This window comes from Lutra lutra, chromosome 7 (genome assembly GCF_902655055.1).
Source record: "Lutra lutra chromosome 7, mLutLut1.2, whole genome shotgun sequence".
Classification (NCBI taxonomy): Eukaryota; Metazoa; Chordata; class Mammalia; order Carnivora; family Mustelidae; genus Lutra; species Lutra lutra.
The window spans coordinates 5470408-5497711 of NC_062284.1; the positions used below are offsets into that span (position 1 = coordinate 5470408).

The 27304-nt window shown below is 49.8% G+C and overlaps 1 protein-coding gene across 2 annotated transcripts in view; it reads right to left on the reverse strand.

Moving 5' to 3' along the window:
* Positions 1-21599, reverse strand: part of ZNF710 (zinc finger protein 710) — a 67465-nt gene extending 45866 nt beyond the window's left edge. Inside the window, exon 1 of one of the 2 annotated variants that reach the window (XM_047735577.1) lies at positions 20918-21599. The gene's annotated coding sequence lies outside the window, so the exon portion shown is untranslated. Of the gene's footprint in view, positions 1-17339; positions 18124-20917 lie in introns of those variants that run through there. The other variant, XM_047735578.1, reaches the window with a different exon arrangement.
* Positions 21600-27304: the final 5705 nt, after the last annotated feature.

The window sequence follows — 27304 nt, forward strand, 5'->3', positions numbered from 1 at the left end:
CAGCAAAATCCAACTACTACAACGGACCCACGTGGGCTTTTATTTTTTCCCTTCCTACATGGTCTTTAAGGCCCACCCCCCAAAACCTCATTTCCAACCCCAGCCCAACTGCTAGAGTTGAACTTGAACTTGAAGCAACTCTGTCCAAACCCCCCACTGGGCCCTTGCAAATGCAAAAGGGAGCTCACCAGTGGCGTGGTGTGCCAGGAGCTCCTGTGGCTCCCCACAAAACTTCCGTTCTCCCTGCAGGCACCAAGTTCCCGCAGTCTGCTCTATGTAGCGTCTACACAGCCAGCTGAAACACCCCAATCAGAATGCAGCCAAGGACTTCCAGCCATCACCCTTTGGAAGAAGGCTCTCTAGGAGAGCCGTGTTCTCAGCCTGTCAGCCAGCAGAAGTGCTCACAGAGGGAAAATGGGAGTGAGCTCGTATTTTCGGTCTAATTTTTATCCAGAAGCCTCTCCAGTGGCTCACCCGGCCCGCCTCGGGATGTCCTGCTTCACTGTTCTGTTGTGCCCTAAGGGCTGGGTGGCAGAGTGATTCAATGGATGGAGTGTGAACTCTCAAACCTGGGTTCCAATCCCCCTACCATCCCTTACAGGCACAAGGCCTTGGGGAAGTGGCCGCCCGCGTGAACTTGTTTCCCTGCCCCTAATTAGTCCGGAAGGCTGTTTCTTGCAGGGTTATTGAATTCAGAGAGTCTAGCCCTGTGCTGGGCCCGGAGCCGGTGCTCAACAAACACAGGATCTTTTCTGCCTTCTCTTTCTCTTGCCCGGCTTCGGGGAAATCCAGCACAGAGATCTCACGCGCTCATGCACCATTTCAAAAGAGCTTCCTACATTCTCAAATCAATTTGGTAACCATAAATATGTATTAGGAACACACCTGGTGGAAAAATTTACTTGGGGTTATTTCTTGGTGAGTTTTAAGAAATACAATCAAGCATAGAAAATGCACTTTTGTAAATTATCTGTAAACAATGGGTGCAAAGCTGAAATTCTAGGGGAAAGGAGGAGGAATTCAAGCCTAAGTGCTACACTTATTCCTCTGAGGGCTTTCTCGACTCTCAGGTCAACGTTTCCACGGGGATTTACCCACATGGATTTAACTACAATATGAGTCCCAAGTCCCCTGATTGATGCCAGTGATCTGTCATGTTGCTCCTTTGCTCAGAGCCCAGGGGGACTCTGGCTAGCCTCTGAATTAAGTCCAAGCCTTTGGACACATTCCCAGGCCAGCCCCTGCCTACACCTCCAGCCCCATCTTCTACCATCTCCCCTACACATCCTACCTGCCATCTATACCAAACCACCACTGAGTCTTCAAATGTGCCGGTTCTTTCTGCCTTGGCATGTTCCAGTACCCAATGGGATGCTCCTGCTCCCCTTGTCTGCTGAGACTCCCCTAAATACCACCTCCTCCAGGCAGTCTTCTCTGCGTATACTCCTACCCCCACCATGTTCCCAACTTCCTGTGCTCTTGTTTGCAAACCCAATATTCCTTCTGGCTGAGGGCTCACTGGACACAAAGGCCCTGCTGTTTCCCTTCATGCCACAGAGTTGAGCACATGGTAGATGCCTGGTAAATGTTTGCTGCTCTGATGAAGAATAAGGAGATTCGTAAGAGAGAAGAGAACTCAGGATGGCTCTTCCCTGACTTGACGGCCCTGTGTACTCAGGTAATAACGATTTCCGTGTGTTATCCCGCACAGAGCACAGCTGTAAAAAGTAGGCTCATAAACCCATTTCATAGGCCATGAAACCAAGGCTTGGTCAGGAAGGCTGTGCCTCATCAGGGCTGGGAGATGGTGAGCCAAGATGCAGAGCCATGGCTCCCGTGAACCCGAGTCCTATGGCTTAAGGTAACGTCCTCCCCTCTGTGTCAGAGCCCACTTCCATGGGGAGCTTGTGGCAAAAAGAGCAGCTCCCTGTTTCCATAGTGAAAACACTTTCTGTCCTGCAGAGCTCCCCAGGGCCAAGACGGTGCCCAGGCAGAAGCTGGAACACACAGGGGGGCAAACCCATGACCTTGTCTCGGGTCACCCTGAGCCGGGACCCTCACCCTGGGACCCAGCACGCTCCCCACTGCTAAAGGCGGGGTTCCACACCCCCTCTAACTGGACACTAAAGTTGCCCACCGCTTGTGCCTTGGTGCGTCCAACACCATTAAAAGTGGACCCTCATCTTCCCCAGGTCTTAATTGGCTAAGAAGCGAAGTGACAGGTTTCATTCTCTGTCCGGCAGTGGAATGGGATCTAAGGGTGCATCACAAATGGGGGGGTGGGATGGTGCGGGGGAGCGAGGGTGGGATGGTGATGGGCTATTCAGAGACAAGAGGAAGGCCCGGCAGATAAGAGATCTCATCCACCAGACAGATAACAGGGCTCCAATGACAAAGGAGCTCGAAGCCGTCGCTGGTGCATCGGGAGAAAGGAAGAGCATATTAAATTTTAAACAAAGTCCACCCAGGGGAAACCTCCAGCCTCCCTCTCCCGGCCTGCGCCTCTCATTTCCAGCACAGGTTCATAGAAACTGAAACATCCAACCCTCATCTCAGGGGGCTGGGTTTTGTGTGTGTTTTGTTGTTGTTGTTGTTGTTTTTGGAACCCAACAGCAGCAGCTGGCATGCTGTGTCTCTGGGTAGGAGAGGAGCAGTCTGGACCTCCAGGAGCCCCTGTGGCCTTTCCACCAGGCCTGGGAGAGCAAGTGGGGGGAGCCAGGAAGGAGCGGTGGTGACACGCTTGAATGTGCCAGATCCGGAAGGTGGGCACTAGCCTGGGTGTCCCTGGCACAGGAGAGGAAGGAGGGAAGCTAAGAAGCAGGGAAGGTCTTCAGAAGCCCCACCGAGGCCAACCAAAACTGCCCCAAAGAACGGGCTGACATGCAGGAGGAAGAGAGCCGAAAAGGAGGAAGAGCGAGTCTGAAGCTGGAACAGGAAGGCCCGATTTAGCCTGAGCAAATGTTACTTCCTCCGTAATTCCATCAAGCCTTCCTCCAGCCCAGTGGTGCAGGAGTCAGGCTGGCGCGGCTGGAGGTCTGGGCAGACGCATTCCCCGCCCTGGGGAGGAGGGGGGGCGTTTGCATAGAAAATCCCTGGGACCTGTAACCCCAAACCCCAAGCCAGGTCCGGAGAAGCAGCCTTGGTCTCTGGCCTCAGGGTGGGATGTCTGCTTTTCGGGCATCCTCTCGGAGGAAAGACTGTCCGAGTTCCCCACCACTCTGGAACCCTCGAAGCCAGGACCGTCCCGGGCCTTCTAAGGGTGGGCACCTTGGAGGTTTCCCTGGGGAGCTGAAGGCCTGCCCAGCTGCCGGCGATCTGAGCAGACCCAGCCCTCGGGTCCCCCAGCAAGCCCAGGGGCAAGGATGGGATGTCCTACCTCATCGCTCAGCTCAGGCCGCTGCCCGGACACCGCTTTCCATCAGCACGTGCTCCACGTTTGGAAAAGTGATGTCTGAGAAACACCCAGCCAGGGCTTAAAAGAAAAGGCCTTTGGATTTACCCAAAAGGAGTAAAAATAACAGTATAACCTTCCTGGAGGGCTGTTTAGCTATCAGAAAAGAGCCTTTAGAATGCGTCCTCGGCCCAGGGATTCCCTTCTAGAAACGGATCCCAAGGAATAATCAAGGCTGTGGGCAAAAATACCCAACAACGTCCCTTAGAAGACAGGAAGAGAGAACATACTGGAAACGTAGGGAGGATGCTTAACTGTATTATGGTCCTTCTGTTCGAAAGAATATTATGCAGCCCTTTTCTTAAAAAAAATTTTTAAAGACTTTATTTATTTGACAGAGATCACAGTAGGCAGAGAGAGAGAGAGAGAGAGAGAGGAGGAAGCAGGCTCCCTGCCGAGCAGAGAGCCCAACGAGGGGCTCGATCACCAGAACCCTGAGATTGTCCCCTAGAGCCAAAGGCAGAGGCTTAACCCACTGAGCCACCCAGGTGCCCCTATTGTGCAGTCCTTTAAAGTGAGCTAGGGTCGATGAGCTCAGGAGGCATACAGAAGCTGAGTCCCTATACGTCACACCTGAAACTAATGTAACACTGTATGTTTACTCTCCTGGAATTAAAACGGGAAAAAAAATAGGGGTGCCTGGGTGGCTCGGTTGGTTAAGCGTCTGGATGGTCCAGGGGTCCTGGGATTGAGCCCCACCGAGGCCTCCCTGCTGGGCAGGGAGTCTGCTTCTCCCCCTCCCTCTGCCCCTCCCCCTGGCTCGTGTGTGTGCTCTCTCTCTCTAATAAATAAATAAAATCTTTAAAAAAAAAAACTAAGAAAAAAAATAAAGTGACTTGGAGGAAGAGATTTAACTCCGTGAAAATTTTAATCACAAACTGTTACAGAAGAGAAAAAAAAAGGAAAGAAAAAAGTAACATGAAGGTAAACATGGTATGATCTCATTTTAATTAAAAAAATATAGGCTGGAAGGGCATATAATATACTGAAATATTAATAATTATAGAAGGGTTTTGCTTTCACCTTTTTGCCTGTTTATGTTTCCTAAATTTTCTGCAAAAATCATAAATCTCTTTGTAACAAGAAAAAAAATCAATAAAATCTATTTTCTAAAAAACAAAAGGAAGAGATCCAAGAACCAAGAGACTGTTCATTCCTCGGACATTCAAACCTGAACTGGATTTGGAAAACAAACAAACAAAACCCCCAAAACTGAACAGAGACATCTTCAAACCACCTAAGAATATTTTCAAGAGCTAAGGAGTAGTTTCCAGCAAAGAGGAATTAAAATCTCTGGGAGGTCGGAGTGAGTGCAGGCAGGGTGTGAGTCATAAGCAGACAGCCACCCCCCCCACCCCAGAATACTCAGAACCCAACTTCTCTGTCCAGGTCTTTCAAATAATTGCCACCGGGAGAGGGAACCAGAGCAAGCAGTGGGGCCAAGGTGCAAAAAGGCAAAACAAACATTTCTTTTGTCCTTTGTGGAGGACGGGACAATAGCTGTCTCTTTAAACAGTAAATTCAAAAAGGGAGGTGGGGGGAGGCCAGTTCCTGAGCTCAGACGGGTTAACCTACCTGGATAGGGAATAAATTTTTTTTTTTTTAAGATTTTATTTATTTAGTTGACAGAGAGAGAGAGAGAGCACAAGTAGGCAGAGTGGCAGGCAGAGAGAGAGGGAGAAGCAGGCTCTCCACTGAGCAGGGAGCCTGATGCAGGGCTTGATCCCAGGACCCTGAGATCATGAGCTGAGCTGAAGGTAGATGCTTAACTGACTGAGCTACGCAGGGGACCCTAGAGAATAAATTTTTACAACAAAGGCATAAAAGCTCTAAGAGGGGGGTTGGCGGGGGGGCTGGATGGCTCAGTCGGTTAAGGGTCCAACTCCCCTCTGCCCCTCCCCTCTGCTCGCACACATGCTCTCTCTGTCTCTAAAATATAATAATTATAACAATAAAATAAGATAAAATAAAATTGGGGTTTGGAAGACAGATTCCGACAAGCTCTGTAACCGAAACAAAAGAACTTAGCTGATGTTATACAGAAGTTCTCCTGGAGAATGAGCTAGAACCCAGGAGGACTGGGTTCTGGAACCCAGGAGGACTGGGACTGGAACACTCGAGAGGGCATTAAGAGTACTCAGCACACGATTTATAGAAGTTGGCCTTTGCCTAACAGAGATGACCTAGAGCCCAAGGAAGGAACAGTTCTACAGAAGATGGTCTTAATTATTTTAAGCGTCAGGAAAACCCAAGGAGGAATCATGGCAGACATCTAAATTTCTCCAGTGCTCTTTATGATCAAAACCTTTAAAGTCCACCTCTAATAATAAAAAGAATTTATTCATTTGAGGAACGTATGCTGGGTGCCTCCCACCTGCTTATGCACTCAGTGAATGGCTGGGTACAAACTTTACACGGGGACAGCTCTGTGATGTTCAGGGCACTTTCACCAGCCAGACAAACACGAATGGACAGGGTGGGAGTGTGTGCCACTGGGACAGATCCCTTGTAAAGATACCAAGTAGCATCTCGACAGGGGTTGGACATGCCAGCTCAGGCCCAAAGATCCTAAAGACTTCTTACCCCCTTAATAAGTCCTCGGCCCCAAAGGACCCTGCCTCTTTCTTAAGAAATGATGACTCCAGTTCAGAAAATAAATGTGATGCCACACACGAGGACAGGTGGTGCTGGATGATTTTGTAGCTCTTAAAGACATCAAATTCTTCCCCTGGGTGAAGCTGTACCTATAAATTACAGCCTCGTATTATACACGGCCAACACCTTTAGCTTTGTTCTCCTACAGCATTTCTCCTTGACAAAAAAGAAGCTGTCAATACTCTACTTTGAAAACAGCACAGAAGACCAAAAAAAAAAAAAAGGAAAAGAAAAGCAAAGAAAAAAAAAAGGCAAGCACTTTTCCTTCCCTTTAATTAAAGGGATGCCATCCACTTGCACCTCTGGATAGAAAAATAGAAACAGAAAATTATTCTTCCAGAATCTTCTAAGTACCAAGTGCCTTTAGCCCTAAAAACTTCTCCGCCATTTAACAAAGTGAAAGCCCTGGCTTCAGGCTTCAGGCACCAGGAAGTGTTCCCTCAGCACCTGACGGCAGCTGGTACCTACCTGAGGCCAGTTCACAGACAGTAATAAAAGCTCCCTTGAAATAATGTTAAGGTTCAGACACTCTGATAAAAGCTGGGAACTTCAAAGGTAGGGCTGCAAAGCCCATCCCTAATCCTCCTCATTGTGTCTGATGTGGCTGGCTGGGCTCGGGGGCTGTCTCCACCACCTACTGCCTGAGCTCTGCCCCATAGGCATTTGAGAGCCAGCAAGCCAGCTGGGGGAGGTGGGACAGAACTTTCCACTCTCTCCCTTGGGAGGGGTGGGCCTTCGGCCATGGTGTACAGCCAGTGCTCTTTAATCAATGGGATGTCAGTTAAAAATAAGGGAGGAATAGTGGGTTAAGGCCTCTGCCTTCTGCTCAGGTCATGATCCCAGGGTCCTGGGATCGAGCCCTGCATCGGGCTCTCTGCTCAGCAGGGAGCCTGCTTCCCTTCCTCTCTCTGCCTGCCTCTCTGCCTACCTGTGATCTCTGTCTGTTAAATAAATAAAAAAAAAAATCTAAAAAAAAAAATAAATAAGGGAGGAAAACAAGAAAAAAAAATACTCGTCTATAGACAGGAGCCCAGTGGTTCTAGAGTGATAACTAGATTCAATGCCAGGTTCCAGAGCTCTCTCCGTGAACTCGAGCACGTCATTTCGGACTTGAAGCTTCAGTTTCTCTGTCTATAAAAATGGTAACCTCACAGGTGAGGGGAGTAACTAAGATGCCCTGTGTGAAAATGCAGAGCAAAGGTGAGGTTTTTCTTCCCATCTTTCCTTCTTTCCACCTTAACCTTCCTCTTTTTTTTTTTAACCTTAACTTCCTTTTCTTTTTTAAAGATTTAATTTATTTATTTGACAGAGAGATCACAAATAGGCAGAGAGGCAGGCAGAGAGAGAGAGAAAGCAGGGTCCCCGCTGAGCAGAGAGCCCGACTCGGGGCTCGATCCCAGGACCCTGAGATCATGACCTGAGCCCAAGGCAGAGGCTTAACCCACTGAGCCACCCAGGTGCCCCTTAACTTCCTTCTTTAAAAATAATTTTTTTGGGGGGGGGTTAGGTAGGATATGCACATAAGGCATAAAATTTGAGATGTATTAAAAGTAACCTTGCAGAGCTACTGCAGACAGGCAATTCTGTCCTGTCCTCTCTCATTTAAGAAAATACCTCAGTGACCAGGGCCACATGGATACACAGGGAACGTTCAGATTCTTTTTTACAGCTGCACGAACTGCATTGTATGATCACAGGTCAATTTATTTATCTGTTCCCTCCTGGTGGACATTAAGGTTTTCTTTCTTTCTTTCTTTTTTTTTTTTTTTTTTTTTTTTTTTGGCTTCTTGCTTTTACAATCAATGATGCAATGAACTGTCTTGAAAAATGCTCGTTTTGCATGTTATGCCACATACCTGTGAGAAAAATTCCCAGAACTGGAATTGCTTGTGCACTCTGGATTTTAATAAATATTGTCAAAATCCTCACTGTACAACATGCACTCTGCAGACAATGACGGGAGTATCTATCCCCACTAGGACTTCTCCAGAATAGAGTTAACTTGCATCTCTCTAATTAGCAGAGGGTTGAGCATGGTCTTACAAGGTTAAGAACCATTTGTATTTCTTATTCTGTGAACTGTCCATGTTTGTAGTCTCTTTTAAAAATTGAGTTGAGGGGTGTCTCGGTGGCTCAGTGGGTTAAAGCCTCTGCCTTCGGTTCAGGTCATGACCCCAGGGTCCTGGGATGGAGCCCAGCACTGGGCTCTCTGCTCAGCAGAGAGCCTATTTCCCACCACCCCCGCTCTGCCTACTTGTGATCTCTATCTGTCAAATAAATAAAATCTTAAAAAAAAATTGAGTTGAGGGACGCCTGGCTCCGTTGGTGGAGCATGTGACTCTGGATCTCGGGGTCATGAGTTCAAGCCCCACGCTGGCCCTAGAGCTACCTGGAAAAAAACAGATGAAATAAAATAAAACATAAAAAAAAGTTGAGCTGACTGTCTTTTTCTTAATGATTTGTAGGAGCTCTTTAGATATTAAGGAAACCCGCTCTATCTATGACCTATGTTGCAAAAATGTTCTCTAGTTTTGAGAACTAGGAGACTCTTCTGATTCCATTTATGATGATTTTAGCCACACAGAAATTTCTTACTTGTGTATAAATACGTCAATCTTTTCTTTTATGGTTTCTGGGTTTTAAGCCATAGTATCTCCTGGGTTCATTTTTTTATATTTACCATCTTTAAGCCATCTGAAATTTATAGTGTTATAGTGTGTTCATTTAAAAAAAAAGATTTTATTTATTTATTTAACAGAGAGAGGGAGAGAGATCACAAGTAGGCAGAGAGGCAGGGAGAGAGAGAGGGAAGCAGGCTCCCTGCTGAGCAGAGAGCCGGATTGGGGGCTTGATCCCAGGACCTTGAGATCGTGACCTGAGCCGAAGGCAGAGGCTTAACCCATGAGCCACCCAGGTGCCCCTAGTTTGTTTATTTTTTAAAGAAAGCCATCAAGTTGTCATCTCAAGTCACAAATTTTAAAATGCCATCTTTATTCATATCAAATTACCTTTAATTTGCCTCTGAGTCCTTTTTCTTTTTTCCTCTTCAAATCCTGCCCAGCTGCTTCAAATCATGCTCCTTCTCTCCATGGCCCTCACATCCCTCAATTCCATTTGTGAGCCAAGACTTGATCCATGTTATCATGACTGACAATCATGCAAATTGTGCCGAATCCCAGCATCTCAGAACAAGTGGAGATCTCAGAAGCATCCCTTCATTTTACAGCTGAGGATACTGAGATCCAAAAAAGTAAACTGGACTCGTCTAAGATTACGGGGCAGGTTTGTGCTTGGATTTTTTTTTTTTTTTTAATTCTATCCAAGAAGAAGAGAAGACTTGATTTTGCCATAAATTCTGCTCAATGAATAGGTCTCTATTAAGCAACTACGATGGCCAACAGTGCACCAGGTGCTGGGGTTCCAGAAATAAATGACACCACTCCGAGCTTTCCAGAAACTCAGAATGCAATGTGGGGTCTAAACACGCACATCTACAGACTAAGGGGTAAGGCAACAGGGCCAATGGATGTGGGAGAGCAGGTCGATTCTGCAAGGGATGGCTCCGAAGATACATGGTTTTTAATTGGGCCTGGCATGACCAGGACTTTGTCCAAATATGGAGAGAAACTACTTGGCAATAGGGAAATGATGAGATAAAGTAGGGTGTCTGGTCATATATAATCAGGAAGGAAGTAATCTGGTATCGTGTTGGCTATGGGTGGACTTAAAAAAAAAAAGGGCTCCTCTGAGGATCTGCGATCATTGCCAAGCCCTCGAGACAGCACACTAAGAATTATAAATCAATGGACTAATCTGAAGGGCCTTCAGGTGTCTGGAAGAAAGCACATATCCTCTGTGGAAGAAAGAAAATATCCATATTTCAAAGAATCCTCGCAGATAGAATTCCAACAAACATAAACTCACAATCAAAAATCATGAGACATGGGGCCCCTGGGTGGCTCAGTCGGTTAAGCATCTGCCTTCGGCTCAAGTCACGATTCCAGGGTCCTGGGATGGAGACCCACGTCAGGCTCTCTGCTCTGTGGGGAACCTGCTTCTCCCTCTCCCTCTGCCTGACATTTCCCCTGCTTGTGCTGTCTCTCTCTCTCAAGTAATTGAATAAAATCTTTAAAAAAAAATCATGAAGCATACAGGGACACCTTGTGGCTCACTTGGTTAAGCGTGTGACTCTTGATTTTGGCTCAGGTGAGAGCCTGCCTTGGGCTCTGTGCTCAACAGGGAGTCTGCTTGAGGATTCTCTTTCCTCTCCCTCAGCTTCTCCCTCCCTCATGCGTGCTCCCTCTCTCTCTCTCTCACTCAAATAAATAAATAAATCTTAAAAGCAAAAGCAAAAGTCATGAAACACATAAGAAGCGAGCCCTCAAGAGTGGGAATAAGCAGAAGCATCGTAGGACAGAACTGTCCCTGTAAACATTTTAGGGACTGGAATTATCTGATACAGAGTCCAAAAGTAAGTATAGTTAATGTGATTAATAAAACGGGGAATTGGGCGCCTGGGTGGCTCAGTGGGTTAAGCCGCTGCCTTCGGCTCAGGTCATGATCTCAGGGTCCTGGGATCGAGGCCCGCATCGGGCTCTCTGCTCAGCAGGGAGCCTGCTTCCCTCTCTCTCTCTCTCTCTGCCTGCCTCTCCGTCTACTTGTGATCTCTCTCTGTCAAATAAATAAATAAAATCTTTAAAAAAAAAAACAAAAAAAAAACAAAAAAAACGGGGAATTAACACAAGTAAGGAGTAAGAGATTATTAAAAAACACAAACCACCATGTGTCCTCAGAAAAGGATAAAATAGAAACAAAGAAATAAAAAAATATAATCATCCAGATTAAAAACTCAAAGGATAAGCATCAAAAATTGTAACTGCAATGGAAACATGCAAATATATTAAAATTTGTGAGTTAATATTGATACTAACGATACTTCTGTGGAAGGGCTAACCAGAAGATTAGAAATAACTAAAGAGAGAATTAGTGAGTTGGAAGACAAGTAAGATACTATCCAGAAAACATTTCAAAAAACCCAAAAGACTGAAAATGAAATGAAAGTTAAGAAACATAAAGGACAGAGTAAGATCTACCCTACATCTAACTGGAGTTCCCAAAAGAGAGACCAGAGAGAGAGAATGATGGAGAGATAACATTCTAAGAGATAACTGCTGAAAATCCTTCAGAACTGATAAAAGTCACCAATCTTTGGTTTCAGAAAACCCAATGAATCCTTAGCCAAAGAGATTCAAATCCACTCCTAAGGAAATAATAATGAACAACAAAACATACAAATGAGTGTGCATACGTGCACACACACACACACACACACCCCACCACCACCATCAACAACAACCAGGCAGAAGATAATACTTGAGAATTGTGCTAGCAATTTCTCAACATCAACAACTGGCCAGAAGACAATGGAATACTATCTTTATTAACTTTATTTTAAAAAAGATTTTATTTATTTATTTAAGAGAGAGAGAGAGAGAGTGCTCATGCACAATCAGGGGAAGAGCAGAGGGAGAGGGAGAGGGACAAGCAGGCTCTGCACTGAGCGTGGAGCCAGATTTCAGGACCCTGAAATGATGACTGGAGTCGAAATCAAGAGTCCCATGAGCGGACCACCCAGCCACGTCTGTAATACTATCTTTACATACTCAGAGAAAATAGCTATCAAGCTAATGTTTTATACCCACTAAAACAATGCGTTAACAACAAGGATGACACACGATTTTAGCCAATCAGGAACCGAAAAGTTTATGACTAAAGGTCTTCACCACATGGGGTTCTGATCTCAGAAAGTAGGTCTGAGATGCAAGGAGAAATCTAAGTAAACAAAATGGAAAACAGGTGGAAAATCAAACCAAAGGTTAACTGCACAGAACATTAAAAATAAATGCCCAGGGGGCCTGGGCCGCTCAGTCGGTTAAGCTTCCCTCTTCATTTCAGTTCAGGTCACGATCTCAGGGTCATGAGATCGAGCCCCATGTCATGCTCTGCACTGGGTGGGCGTGGAGTCAGCTCCCTCTCCTTCTCCATCTCCGTCTGCCCTCCCCTCTCCCTCTCTTTAAATAAATAAATAAGTGCCTGATTTGTGGAACTGAAAAGAGAGAAACAAGATGTATCTAAACCCCTGTGTGACAACTGAATGTGTCACAACAATGACTTTTACATAAAGCATTCCAAGGTCGTTGCATTATTTGAGAAAAGATAGAGACACCAACTACTTTTATACCTTCTACAGTCCGCATGCATTAAAAGAATAGAAACAGTGTATAACCTGCAACACAGGAGAGGAAAAAACAGAGTGAAGGGAAGAAAGAAAGAAAAAAACTTTTAATCAATCAGAAACAATGAACAGGGGAGCCTGGCTGGCTCAGTCGGTCAGTGGAGTGTGCAACGCTTGATTTTGGGGTGGTGGGTTTGAGCCCCATGATGGAAGTAGCGATTACTTAAAAATAAAGTCTTTAAAAAGTTAAAGAATGAATGAAGACTCAGAAACAGAAGAAAGAGAAAGCACAAAATAATAAGATGGCAGAAAGAAATCCATACATATCTAAAACTAAAACCAAGGTCAACCCAGCTCTGGACCGTTTACAGGACACATGAAGACAGGGACATAGGGTAAGAGAATGAAACCACAGCCATGGAAGGGAAACGAGCAGCAGTGAGCCATGGCAGAGGCACCAAACTATTGCCAGGAGAGGAGGGAATGGCAGAAAACAGTAGGATCAGAGAGGCAGGAAGAGAGCCCCGAGTGACAAGCCAGCACTCTCCATGACAGTGTCTGGTACGGAGAAGTCAGATGAGTAGAGGCCCTCAAACGGGCTGCCACGTGTGATCGGGGGGTGGGCCAGGGGCCTTTGTAAGAGCAGGGAGGAGTAGGGGGTTAAATGCTCTACTGTTTCAGAGCTGGAGAGAAGAGTGGGAGAGAGGAAGCAGGGACAGACAGGGTGAACTCTTCTCTGAAGTCCTGGGGGGGAGAGAGTGATACGGGAGTTGGGGAGAGGCAGGGCCAAAGGAGAATGTGGGGTGCACAGGCCTAGGGAGGCAGCTGGGGCAGGACACAGGGGATGTAGGGATGGGACTGATGGTAGGCACTGACGTCCCAGCTTGGGGCAGGGGTGGGCAGGGGTGTTAGGGGATGGGAAGAATTCTGAATTTCAGAGCTGACCTGCTTTTAGGTAATGGCAAGACCACAGTGAACTCGTGGTCTGTGGCTGGTGATGGGAGGTGCGGCTCCAGGATCAAACATCACAGAGTGGGGGTTAGCCTACCAGCCCTGTCAGCCCCCAAAGGGTACCTGATGCTTTTCAGAAGGCTGGAGGGGATGTGGTCCTTGTGAGGACGTTGTGATATGGTGCACAAAACCACCACCAAAGCTTGGCTCTTGTTTTTTACCAAAGGCACACGGGAGAGCCCTCCCCATCTAGAGGCCCATCCCACCACTGCCCCACTGGGAAAGGGAAGGGTCATGGATGGCGTTCAGACATGACCCAGAAAGAAGACAAACCACACATCACCAAGAGTCATCACAGAAGTTACAGCTTCCCATGTAAATCTGGAGGGAGGACCCACTCCTGCTTTCTGTGTGATCATTCTTCCCTGATTTTGATCCCCTTAAGTATTACACACTGGGGCTACAGAAGGAAAAAAGGGAAAGCAGTCCGGCCACAACATGATCCCCTACTCTCAGCTTCCGATGGCACTAAAAATCCTCACGTTTCCAACACGTCTCTCAGTACTTCGAAAATATACACACAATAGAGTGTATAGATTTAATATCAGAAACGCCTTTATGATATCAGTTGCAGAAGACAGAATTAAAACCCCCATACAGGGGCGCCTGGGTGGCTCAGTGGGTTGAGCCTCTGCCTTCGGCTCAGGTCATGATCTCAGGGTCAGGCTCTCTGCTCGGCAGGGAGCCTGCTTCCTTCCCCTCTCTCTGCCTGCCTCTCTGCCTACTTGTGATCTCTCTCTGTCAAATAAATAAATAAATAAATAAATAAATATCTTAAAAAAAAAAAAAAAAAAACCCGTACAGGTCAACCCACTTCTACTAGTCCTTTTATTCAATTTATAAATATATAGATTAGAAAGATAATACACACTGATAAAAATTCACCTAACACAGAAATGAATTAAAGAGAAAACAAAAGGCTTCTGTACTTGGGGGTAAGGCACTGGGGATGGGGGAAGGGTCAGGTCTTCGAGCTACACACATTAATTAGTAAGTAGTAAGAACCAGTCATTTTACCTTTTTGAAGCTGCTGATTCGTCATACGTTTTTGGCCCTGCTTTGGCTTCTCACATCTTTTAATCCCCCTTTTGGAATCTACCCTAGTCTCTTGCCACCAACTCACCCCTTATTCGACAGTGCATGTCTTCGAGCAGCTCCCACCCAAAGCTAGAATTTTTAATTTAGCCTGGCCATCTTGTTTTCTAATTTGTTTTTCTTTTTCTTTCTTTCTTTCTTTTTTTTTTTTCCCTGAGCAAACAAAAATGAGTTGGGCCCAATAGTGACACAGGCTCTCATGGGCTAGCCCAGCAACCTGGTATGATGTGCAACCTGTTTCCTCGGGAAAAACCTTTCTGTTTTATGCATGAGCAACCGGGAGACATTTAACCGGAAATCATAGGGACTTCCATAACCTCCACCTCTGGTTCTGCCAGAAGAGTTCTCCCCTAGTCCCACCTGCCACGTTAACGACGAGAGGCTTTGTGAGCAGGGATGCTCTGGGGCCCGACTGTCCAGTGCCAGGCCTGGTTCTGACACTTGACCTCCAGAAAGCTCTTCAACCTAAATGACCAGATATACAGAAAGTGCTTACCACGGGGCCTGGTCCTTGGCAAGCGCTGTGTCCTAAGAGAGTTGTGGAGATTAGTTAAGAAAGGCATTTGCGGGGCCCCTGGGTGGCTCAGTGGGTTTAAGCCTCTGCTTTCGGCTCAGGTCATGATTCCAGGGTCCTGGGATTGAGCCCCGCATCGGGCTCTCTGCTCAGCAAGGAGCCTGCTTTCCTTCCTCTCTCTCTGCCTGCCTCTCTGCCTACCTGTGATCTCTGTCAAATAATTTTTAAAAATAAATAATTAATTAATTAAAAAAAAAAAAGGCATTTGCCCCTAGTTCGGGGAGGCCACAGACCCCTTGGAAGCTGGCGAGAGATCTGGGCACAAAGTGCACGCTCATCCCCGTTACCCTCGGCATAGCTGCACATGCAATTCAAGTACCCCCTTGCGCCCCCGCCCTCCCGTCGTCCTCTCTACACTGATGTGGGGATCTCAGGCGCGAAACTCTGTGGCAACGCTTTAAGTCTCATGTTCACAAGCAATGGGCTATTGAGCAACTCCCCCGTTTCAGGTTCCGCTTTCAACAGAAATGTTACACCTTTCTTCCCCAAAGCCTTTCTGACCCTTGCCCGTTTTGCTCTCATTCAGGCCAGATCCTCCCTGAGTCACCTTAAGACCATCTCTCTGCGTGCAACAAAGCTGCACATGCTCTCTGCGAATCATTCTGATCCTTCCCCGCAGCCCTCGATGGGATGGTGGGGCCGCTTGTGCAGCATCTACTGACAGCAGGCCACGGCTCAGACCGTGCCTGCTGAGTCCTTCCACCCCCCACCAGGCCCCCACAGAGGTGGAAGTGGAAGACGCCCAGGCCCTTGCTCTTAATAAGCTTGGAAAGAGCGCAAACCAGCAAAAGCCAAAGATGACAGAGGCCAGGAGGAACTCATGAGATGATCTAATTCCCTCATTAACCAGAAAAGTAACTTTCCCAGTGGCCACCCCTCTCATTCACAGTCAAGCTGACAAGCTCCCGGCTCAGTACTTGGATTCCTTTGGCATGTCTCAGACTGTACCATGCAGGTGAGTTGCATAAAAATGCAGTTTCTCACTTCTAGCAGGCTCCTGGGCCGTGATGCGGATGCTGGGGGTGCCAGGACCGCTTGGAGGAGCAAGGGTTTATGTCAAGGTTAATGGACTATCCCACCCTGGCTAAAGCCTCTTCGCCCACCCTTCCCGTGGCTGTTTCAATGGCCTTTCTTCAGGAAAGCCTCCCTTCTCCTCCATCCTCCCTGATTATCGGCTCCCACGGCCTCTGTACCATTTTCCCTTTGAAGCGTTCATAACAACGGTAATTAAAGAGTATTTGTATAATTATTAGTTCAGTGTCTGTTTCCCAGGGAGACTACAAGCTGCATGAGGTCGGGCCCAGCACAGAGACTGGTAAATCATACTGTCAATGAAAGGGGAGCCCTTGTGCTGTAGGAGAGCCTGGCCCAGAATCCTGGAGTAGAAAGGGAATGTTTGGGGGCGCCTGGGTGGCTCAGTTGGTTAAGCGACTGCCTTTGGCTCAGGTCATGATCCCAGGGTCCTGGGATTGAGTCCCGCATCGGGCTCCCTGCTAAGTGGGGAGCCTGCTTCTCCCTCTCCCCTCTGTCCCTCACCCTGCTTGTACTCTCTGTGTCAAATAAATAAATAAAATCTTTAAAAAAAAAAAAGAAAGAAAGGGAAAGTTTACACCCATGGAAAACACCTTCTGGAGGCCTCAAAGGCCAACAGATGATACTTCTAGCTTTAGGATTCCCAGCAGTTTTAAATACATACCAACTAAAATTTAAGCTGAAAAGGATACTTCAAAAGAAAAACATCTCCTAAATGTTTACCAGGAGCAAAATAGTCCCAGATCTGATACTAGCCATTCTGCTTGGGGGATAGTTAGGCCTCTCAAAGAAGCATTCCCTTAACGTCTTCCTTGGGGGAATGGTCTTGGAGCACGGTGTGGGCTCTGGCTGTGGGAGCAGAGGGCACGCGCCCTGACCAGCCTCACTCTACTGCAGACCAAATGTTCCTTTCTGAGCTCTCTTGCTACCACCCTTTTGAGGAACCCCAAAGCTCTGAGGCCTCAGCTCCTTGGTGTGGGGACAGATGCCTGACCTCATAGCCAGGGAGGCAAAGTCCGAAGCCAGACAGCCGGGTTTCAAGTTTATCAGCTCTGTGCCCTGGGACAAGTGACTCAACTTCTCTGTGCTCTAGTTTCCCCATCTGCCAAATGGGAATACGAAGGGACATGACATACACATAGAGCACAAGCCCAGCCCCAGATACGTGATTATTACTGTTCTTTGTCTATGCAGTGCAATTTGAGATCTCTCTGTTGTTTTGCACAATCTCTACCCAGTGCCTCCACCTATTCTGGACCGACTCTTCCCAGCTCCTCCTGCCTTACCTGTCTGGAGCTTGTCTGAAGCCATGACTCACGGCAAAACTCTGCAGGTCCCATCAATCACCTTCCCATCCCCCCCTCTGTGTGTCACTCGTGGGTTCCTTCTGGGAGGGAGGTCTCTTTCCCAGTGCCCAGTACACTTACTCGCCAAGTAGTACAGAGGGCCCACCATGTGCCAGGCTTTGCTCTGGGCACGGGCTCAGCAACGAACACAGACTTTCTACCCTCACGAGCTGACGTTCTAGGAGGAGATCTGACTCATGAACAGATACCAGTTCAGGCCTCTTACTCTTCCTTACACCCATTCTTCACAGCAGATCAGTCCTAAATAAATCGCACATGAGTACAAAGCAAGAAGAAAGCAGGCCAGATCCCAAACTGCTGACTGTGACTTGGGGACATCCTGAAGATGAAATGCTACCCCATGGAACTGGGGGCCTTTGCTTCTAGTTCCCCCCCAGCAGTCACCGCTGGCCTGTCAAACCCTTCAGAACAGTACATGGGCAACACACCTGGACAATAAGGCGTTCTATCTACCTGTCCCCTGCAGGCAGCATACATACACCCATGGTTTCCTTATTCTCAGAGCCATGCTCTTTGGACAGAGCCTGATTCGGCACCCCCGCAGGAAGAGAGGCCATGGCCTTGTGCGGAAGAGCACTGGACATGGACTCTGGAAGCTCACATTCAGATGCTGACTCTGCCCGCAGAGTGTGGCCCTGGGCATGGAGCTTTTCTTGTGCCTAGGTGTCTCTTAGAAAATCTGTGATGTGTCTTCCAGCTCTGAAGTCTTAGGGTTGAGATCAATCATCATCATTAACAGGAGACTCAGCAGATGCACAGATGCCTTCATTCAGCAACATGAGCCTGGGACCCAGTGGTGAGCAAGCACCCTCTGAGACACACCCGCCTTCTCCTTTATTTACTCCCTTCTAACTTCAAACTTGAACTTTTTAAGCAGACTCTGATAGAAATATCTCTGGGCCCCAAGGCAAACCTAAAATAGAAGTCATGCAAAATCTCCGGTGGTCCCATTAGTCTCCCTTCCTTCAATTTGAGAACGGCTCCAGACCTTGTCTGTCTCCTTGTCTCCAGACGGCGAGCCTAAAATAAGTCTCCCTGGTAGGAAATGCCCGGTTGGAATGGAAGTGACCCCGGTACAGAACAAATGGCCTGCCGGCCACACACCACAGGACGAGGACTCACCTAGGAATCTGCCTGGAGAAGAGTGAGCACCTACCCCATTTCAACTCAATGCATCTCCCTCCATAGACAAGTGGGCAACCGGGAAAGACCACAGGAAAGAAAATGTGACCCAAATGCCCAACCACCTCCTCCCAACTCAAAAGAAAGCAGCTCTACTCCCATTGCCCTCGAGTGAGGGTAATGCAGATCCTGCAGGTGCCTGGAGCACGGGAATGCAGCTGGAGCTGTAGGTGACCAATTAGGGTCAGGCGGGTGCCTGGCCCAGGGTGATATGTGGCTCATGGGCCAGTTGATAAAGGCATCAAGAAAACTCTAGAAAACAATATTCCCTTTAAAATAAACAAGAAAGCTGGGGTGCCTGGGTGGCTCAGTGGGTTAAAGCTTCTGCCTTCGGCTCAGGTCATGATCCCAGGGTCCTGGGATTGAGCCCTGCATCGAGCCCCACATCGAGCCCCGCATCAGGCTCTCTGCTCGGTGGGAGAGCCTGCCCCCCCCCCCAACCTGCCTCTCTGCCTATGTGTGATCTCTGTCTGTCAAATAAATAAACAAATAAAATAAAATAAACAAGAAAGGTACGATCATACTGGGTCACCTCCCCAAAACTGGACAGGCCCCTGGCTTAATCACAAACACTAAAAATACATGTTCTATATCTAATGACAATTAGGGGTGGTTCTCTTCCACTCTCCCATAAGACCCGGTACTCTGAAGGCCCCCTTCCCCCCAGAAAAGCACAACAGGGATGAAGGGCCAGAGGCCCTCTACTTGGGAGAAATGAACTTTGACGTTTTTGCTTACACGTGTACAAAGGCAGAACTCAAAGAGTAGCTTCAAAGTTGGCTGGGTGACCCCCAAGGGTGCAAAGTCCTGCTTTGCACACCTGTGGGGGAATTTTTTGTGAATTTCCCAGGCGCCCACGGGAACCGTTTCCGTCCCCTCCAGGTCCACACCGGCTAGGAGTTTCCACTTTGCATAGAAATAAAGGCGCTCAGGGCGTTCTTAACAGTTAGGGCGCTCAGCCTGCAGCTCAAAGGTGGGCCACCAGGATGGTCTTTCGCGGACCGCTCAGACAGGGAAGGACGAGCACCTCGCAGTGTCCCTGTGAAAACGCACCCAGACTACGGCTCTGCCTTTGCCCCAACCAACGCTGAGCTTAGAGATACACTAAGGACCGTTTCGGGTTAGTTAAAACCCACGCCAGCACCTCCCAGGCCTCTTAAATCTTCCCAAACTACAGCTCAGACTGGAGGGAAGCAGTTGCAGCGACCATAAAAGTCATCTTAAAAGGCAAGTTGGAAAAAAAAACCCGATACGCACTAGTTAGCAAGTCTGCAGTTCGGGGGGCGGGTGGCACCAGGGCCGGATCTGTGGGATCCGCGCGCCTACAGGGGCTGCCCCGTCGGTCCCCGGGTCCCCGCGCCCACCCGGCAGCCTCCCGCCCCCCTAATCTGACGCCGCCGATCACACCCCACAGCTCCGTCCAATTAGGAAAATGACCGCGAGGAGACAGAGTGGCGACGAGGAAGGGGAAGTGAAACTAGGGAACCTAGGGACAGGCCGTGGGGACCCCGCCAGCCGGCGAGCGCCTTCAACAGGTCCCCCGCCCGGGGCGCCCCGACGCCGGCCCGGCCGGGTTCCAGCAGCGCACCGCGTGTGGCAGCCGGCTGCCCTCCGGGGCGCCCCGGATCCCCCACCTCCTCCGCGGCGGCGCGCTCGGCCCTCCCCCGCCCCCCACCTGGGACGGCGGGGACGCGCAGCAACCGCCCCCCCCCCCACGCCCCCCCCCCGCCACCCGGAGAATAAAGTTTGTGGGCAGCCGCAGGGGCGGGGCGGCGCGGCGAGGCGAGGGGGTGAAACTTTGAGTCCCGGGCCGGGTGTGGGGGGAGCGCGCGGGGTGCCGGGACACCCACGTGCGGGCCCGGGAGCCGCCGCCGCCGCCTTCCCGGCCTCCCGCTCCGCCGCCGCCGCCGCCACCGCGGCGCTTTCCTTTCATTTCTGCTTCTCTCTCTCCCTCTCTCTCTCTCCTCGCTCGCTCGCTCATTCGCGCGCTCTCCTCGCTCTCGCCCTCTTTCGCTCGCTCCCTCCCTCCCTCCCCTCCCCCTCCTCGCCCCCCCACCCCCCAGACGCCATCTCTCCCTCTTTCCCCGGCTCTCCCTCTCTCCCTCCAGCTCTCCGGCATGAGGGAATGTGGAAGTGAAAGGAAAAGACGACATGTTTGCAGCGCGGCGCGGGCCTGCGCGCGGCCGTCCCCGGGGAGAGGCGGGGGGCGGGTCGGCAGCGGCCGCCTCGACCCACCCCCGCGCCCCCCGCGCCCCCGCCGGCGCGCCGCCGGGTGCTGCGGGGCCAGGGGCCGGGGGGCCGCGCGGGACACTCACCCTGCTCCGGGCGCGGCTCCTGCGCTGGGGCCCTCGGCGGGCCGGGGCCGGGGCCGGGGCCGGGCCGGGGGCTCCTGGCTGCCCACCGCCCGGGCTGCTGCTGCGCGCCCGCCGCCCGCCTCCACGCGCGCCCGCCGCCTGCTCCTGCCGCCCTCCCTCCGGCTCCTCTCTTTCTCTCCCTCTCTCTCTCTCTCTCTCTCTCCCTCCTCTCTCTCCCTCTCCTCTCTCGCTCTCTCTCCCTCCTGCTCGCTCTCTCCCTCCCTGGAAGAAGGGAATGAGGCAGGGCTGACGTGAAGGGATGCAAAACAGCTCCTCCTAACCCAGCTCGCAGAGGAAGAGAGACAGAAAAGCAGCCCTTTTATCTCTCTTTTGTTTTCTCACTTCCTTCCACCCCCCCAGCACCCCCCTCTTGTCAGCCCAAGTTTTCTTTTCTCTTTCTACCGCAGAGAGGATTTTTCTTCCTTTCTTTCTCTTTCTTTCGGTTCAACTCTCCCACTCAAATTGAAAGCCTGGAGGGTTTTCTTTCTCCTTTTTTTTTTTCTTCCCTCTTTTCTTCCTTCTTCCTCCTTTCTTATTTCTCTAAAAGGGTTTTGTTTGCTGTGGGAGTTTCGTTTGAAAATCAAGTCACGCCTTTTTTCCTCCTTTTCTTTCTTTCTCTTTTTTTTTTTTTTTCTCCTCTCAGCAGAAAAGGGGAACAAAGATTAACTGAAGCGGGGGAGAGGGGGAGCGTCAGAACCTCGCATGGAAATGGGGGGCCCGGCCCCGCACAAAGGGGTCCGGGGGGCTGCGTGCCCCCTCCCCCCTGGGAAGCCCGGGGCGTCCTCCTGAGAGGAGGGTCGGCGGGGGTGGGGGCGGGGGCAGCGGCGGCGGCTGGGTGCCGGTTCCTTCCGAAGTGCGGGCGGGGGCCGCCGAGTCCGCCCCTCCCCAGCCAAGGGTGGAAAGCTGGGTGTGCTCTTTACTTATATATTTTTAAAGTAGGCAGATGGGCTTGGAACAAACATCCCCGCAGAGCACTGAACTGTAAAAGAGCCTTTAAACAGCTGTTTGCAGAGCCCTGGACGGCCAGGCTCGAGGGAGCGGCGCGGGTTGCGAGTGCCGGGACCGGGTTGAGAAGGGGCTGGGAGGAGGCGCTCGGAGGAGGGATCGGCCCCCCGTGGGCTCTCCCATCCCTGGGCATGGGCCTCGGCCCCCCACCCCCGACCGGGCGCACGGCTGGGGGGCGCCGAGGCGTGGCCGTTCGCAGCGCTGGGGGTCAGGGCCCAGCGCCGCCCCGCGGGGCCGCGGGCTCTGGCACAGCCTGGCCTGCCCCAGATCCCGTTCCCGGGCAGGCCGGACCCTCGGCCTCCAACGTCCGGAACGCCCGCCACTCGGAGCCGCTTCTTGACTCAGACGCTGGGCCGGTCTCGAGTCCTCAGACTGAGCCGGGCACAGCCGCCAGGAAGGGTCAATTATTCATGGGGCGCCTGGGCGTGCTCCCAAGACCTGCTCTGCCTTCAGCTTCTCCGGAGAAGTGGGGAGAAGACAAGGGAAAAGTTCCCAGAGCAAACTTGGCCACGTTTCTCATTTTCCCAAGTAAGTATTGAGCACCTGCTGGATGCCTGACCCTTGGACTGGGGCTGCTGCCAGCGGCTGGGGAGAAACGTGAGGTCTTCGTGGGCCCCGAGGGTTTCCGCAGGAAACAATGCCAGAGCGGCTGCAGCCCAGGTCCAGGTCATCGAGAGGAAGGAAAGCCTGAATCCTCACCCCTCCCTCCTCTCTTCCTTCCCCTTCCCTTCCTTCCTCCCGGCTGCTTCTCCTTGGCTCCACCCCTTCTCCTCATCAATTCCTCCCACACTTCCCTGCTCTCCCTGGCTTTTCACTGGAGGGTCCCTTCTCCCAGCGAGGAGCAGATGCTGAGCCCCATTGTCTCTCCCCAGTGACTGCAACCTCCCAGGGACAGGACCTGCCACTCTTCACCCCTCCCCCCAGCCCAGAGGCCCTGGCCTTTGGAGACTGGAGCCCCAAGGCCACTGCCCCTCGCCCCACCCTAAACCAGCTAGCTCCTGGTGTTGTGAGCAATGACTCCAGTCACTCAGAACATGGTTTGTTTCTGCCTGGGAGCGAGAAAACAGGAGCCCGAGACTTCTTTGCTTTAGCAAAGGAGGACACCGTGGTTTTCACATCAGAGTGCTGAGCCCAGGATGACCCCAGAGCATTCGCCCACTATGCCCTCTTAATAGGATAGACAGGAAGCCACATTGCTGTCATTTTATATCCTCCCACTTAGTGCACCTAAGCTGTATTCTCCAAACAAAGCAGAACACAGCTCTGATAATCAAGCATTCAATTAACAAATGCTTACTGGCTCCCTCCTCTGTGCCTACCACCGTGCTGGTTGCTGAGGACCTCGCCATCGGCAGGAGTGGCCCTCGCTTAGGCTTCGCAGCCCTGCAGGGGAGGAAAAGTGGCGAGAAGACAGGCAACCACGATGCTGTGTGATACATGCCAGGATGAACCAAGGAAGCCCCTAAGGGTACTTGGGCTGGGGTGCTCAGGGATGGCTTTCTGGAGGAGGTGGCATCTCAATGAGTAGGCCTGTGCCAGGCAAATGCGTGGGAAGGTACAGCTTGTCCAAAGGCCCCAGGGCAAAAGAGAACATTCTTACAGATTCTTGGAATTGCCACAAGTATTTGCTGTAGTGTGGAGTAGAACGGGGGAGTGGGGAGTGAGGGCCATCAGGCACACAAGTCAGGGAGGGGCCGGTGGGGAGTGTGTTAGGGCGTAAGTCGGGGAGGGGGGCCCGTATCTGCGGGAGATACAGCACATTTTAACTTCTTCCACTTGCTAGCTTCATGAACTTGGGTAACAGCAGCCTCAGTGAATGACAGACTCAAGTTTGGTCACTCCTGTACTGGGCCTTCTGTGGAAGGGCCCAGGCTTACTTGCCGCATGTCCCTGGGCAAATTGACCCAAGTTTTCTCATCTGTAAAACGAGGATGAAAGCCCCTCACAGAGTTATTGTGAGCCTTGCCCGAGCCCATGCCCAGCACAGGATCTGGGACAGAAACGCCGATATATGGTAACTTTTATTCGTTATTATAAATCAGGGAATGACTGACAGGGAGGTGCCCATACAACCTGGAAGTGACATTACATTCTGGGTTGAAACCAGAATGACTCAGGGTGTCAGAAATGTGATGTGCTCCCTGGAGGAGAAGCATTCCTTTGAAGATGGCCCCTGTCCCGGTGGGTGACTGGGATTGGGGCAACACCGATGTCTGATCAGGATGCCCAGGGTGTCATCTCCTGAACATGACTGGAATGTAGAGACCGGAGTTCCAGAGGCCTCGCCTGATCAGTGGAGTTGTATGGCCTGCCCGAAGAACAAATAGGAATCCTAAAATCCAGGAGGGCTTCTAGGAGCAGACACCTGGCTATGTTTGCTCCGTGGAGAGAAGTAGACACAGACATTCACAACGAGGGGGAGACAGGGAGAAAAAGAGATTATTGACTCCTCCAGAGCCTGAATGAAATCCCTTAAAACCTCTCAGGCCTTTGCTTGGGTTCCTCATTCCCCAAGCAACCAGCAGATGAACTTGGCCCCACCAAAATGCCCCTGGTTGGAGGCAGACCCTGGTGTTCCAGCTCCTGCATTGTAAACATTTTATATCTCTATTATTTCTTTATGACACAAGTTCATTGTGAAAGAATTTGAAAACCAGCTAAGCCCAACAGAAAAAGAACCCCCTGTAGAGACATTGTATTTTGATGGAGATCCTTGGACAATTTATACCCACATACCCGCATGTAAATGCACATCCCGGTGAAACTGTGCAGAGTGAATCTTGTTAAACAGATGAATGATGATACGTGTAAATATGTTATTTTTTAAAAAATTAACAAAAATGACATAGTGCTATGCCTACTGAATTACAACAACTTCTCTACTTGGTAATAGGCCGCAAATAATCCTTCCTGTGTATGAACATCCACGTCATCACCCACGAATGATGCCGTTCCATGGTGTGCGTGTGTCTTCATTTGTTTAAACGAATTGTTGCACTGTAGGATGTTTCCAGTTTTCCACTTTCATGGACCTGCTCCGATGAACGTACTTGTGCAGGCTCCCGAGTGCCAGGTGGATGTCGACTTCTGGTCATCATTGCATGTAGGAGGACACTGACACGCCGAGATGTTAAAGCCAACTTCCAAGGCCACAGCTGTGGTGTGGCTGAACCAGACTTGGAAGCCAGAGTTCCCATTTGGGAATTCTTTTCCGGGATGTCCGTTTTCTCCTATTCCTTTTTTTTTTTTTAAAGGTTTATTTATTTATTTATTTGACAGAAAGAGAGAGAGAGGGAGAAGTAGGCTCCCTGCTGAGCAGAGAGCCCGACTCGGGACTCGATCCCAGGACCCCGAGATCATGACCCAAGCCAAAGGCAGAGGCTCAACCCACTGAGCCACCCAGGTGCCCCTGTTTTCTCCTATTCTTTAGAACAACTGTTCCCTCCATGTACCTCCCTGGTCCTGTGACGACGGTCGGGGCAAATGACCCACATCCTTCTCTGACACCTTTTACACTTCAGGAGTGTCCCGTTCTGGGGGGAATTGGGAGGAGTAAAAGCAGTCATGTATGACAGGGGCCTCACGATGCTGCATTTTGTAAATTGTAACGCCTCCGTGAATGTCAGGAGCTCCCAGCAAGGACCTAGACGCACAGTCAGACACCAGTGCTGTTGAGCCAAATCCCCTGACCTGCCCCAGCCCAGGAAGGAAGCCTCCAGATTCACACTAGGGAGGGAGAAATCCTCTGTCCTGAGGCAGAAGCAGCCAATGGCGGCATCTCTAGGGCCTGCCATGGTTCCCCACCTAAGAGCCAAAATGGGAAGGAAGGTTTGTTATTATGAGGTGTACTCACCCTCATGGTCTCCCTGAGGGAGGACTTGTGTACGCCACAGGCCTTCCAGAATGTTCGTTGGTAATCAACATCTCTGAAAATCTGAGGAATGTTGTAAACTGAGAAAAGGGATGAAACACAGCTCTTCCAGTGTTTCAGTTGATGTGTTCACCAGAGTAATGGCTTGGAGATTAGCAGGTAAATATTAAAATCTGTTTCTTTAGGTTTTTTTTTTTTTTTTTTTTTAAGATGTTACTTACTTATTTAAGAGAGAGCATTAGCAGGGAGGAGAGGAGGAAGCAGTCTCCCCACTGAGCAAGGAGCCTGATGCAGGGCTCAATCCCAGAACCCCAAGATCATGACCTGAGCTGAAGGCAGATACTTAACCAGCTGAGCCCCGCAGGCGCCCCTAAAATCTGTTTCTTTCATTGACCTTTTAAAACTGACCTTTTAAGGACGCCTAGGTGGCTCAGTTGGTTGGGCAGCTGCCTTCAGTTCAGGTCACGATCCCGGCGTCCTGGGATTGAGTCCCACATCGGGCTCCTTGCTCAGCAGGGAGCCTGCTTCTCCCTCTGTCTCTGCCTGCCACTCTGTCTGCCTGTGCTCGCTCGCTCTCGCTCCCTCTCTCTGACAAATAAATAAATAAAAACTTTACAAAAAAAATAAAACTGACCTTTTAAAAAGTATGATGGTCACTTTGCAGTATTTAATATTGGATTTTTAGTATCAAGCCTCCTACTGGAATCTGGTCAGTGGAGGGTGTCAGACCCCAGGGTTGAACTAAAAAGAGCTGTGGGAAGCAGAGGTACGTCTGAGGCCCCACAAGGACTGGCTCAGTGGCAGGAGACCCAGAAATGGCAAAGAATCACTGAGAACTAGGGAGGGGACCGGGGTCCCACAGAAGGTGGGCAATGACTCAAAATCCTCAGAAGTATAGCAACACAATTTGGGAATAACCAGGGTTTCCAGAGCAAACCCAAAGAAAAGCAAAAGTCTGCGTGGCTAGATGGGGTGAACGTCTAACATCTTCAGATTCTTTTTCCAGGAGTAATGACAGGTACATCAGATAATCCAGCCCCCCGACCCCCTTCTTGTGACCCAGGTTGCATGTCTGCCATGAGTTCATTCCCATCGTGTAACTTAACTGGCCTTATTTGCATAAATATAAGAATAAAAATATGCCCAAAGAAACATGGCCACTGACCATAAACAGGAAACTGCCATTATCACCAAACAGTTAAAAACAAATAAATACGTAAAAGCCACAGTGATGACAGGTATTGCTATGGGAGGGCTAATTAGTACGAAGCCTGGAAAATTTACTGATATTAGAGATCAAGAGTTTAAAAGTTACTCTGATTCAGTAACTTCGATTCTAGAAATCTGAGAGAAAGACAGCAAGGTGAACAAAAATGCATGTGAAGGATGTTTATCAAAGTGTTACTCATGTTGGCAAAAGTTACAAACAAAAAAAAGGAGAAGGAAATAATCCAAGTATTCAACAATGAGGA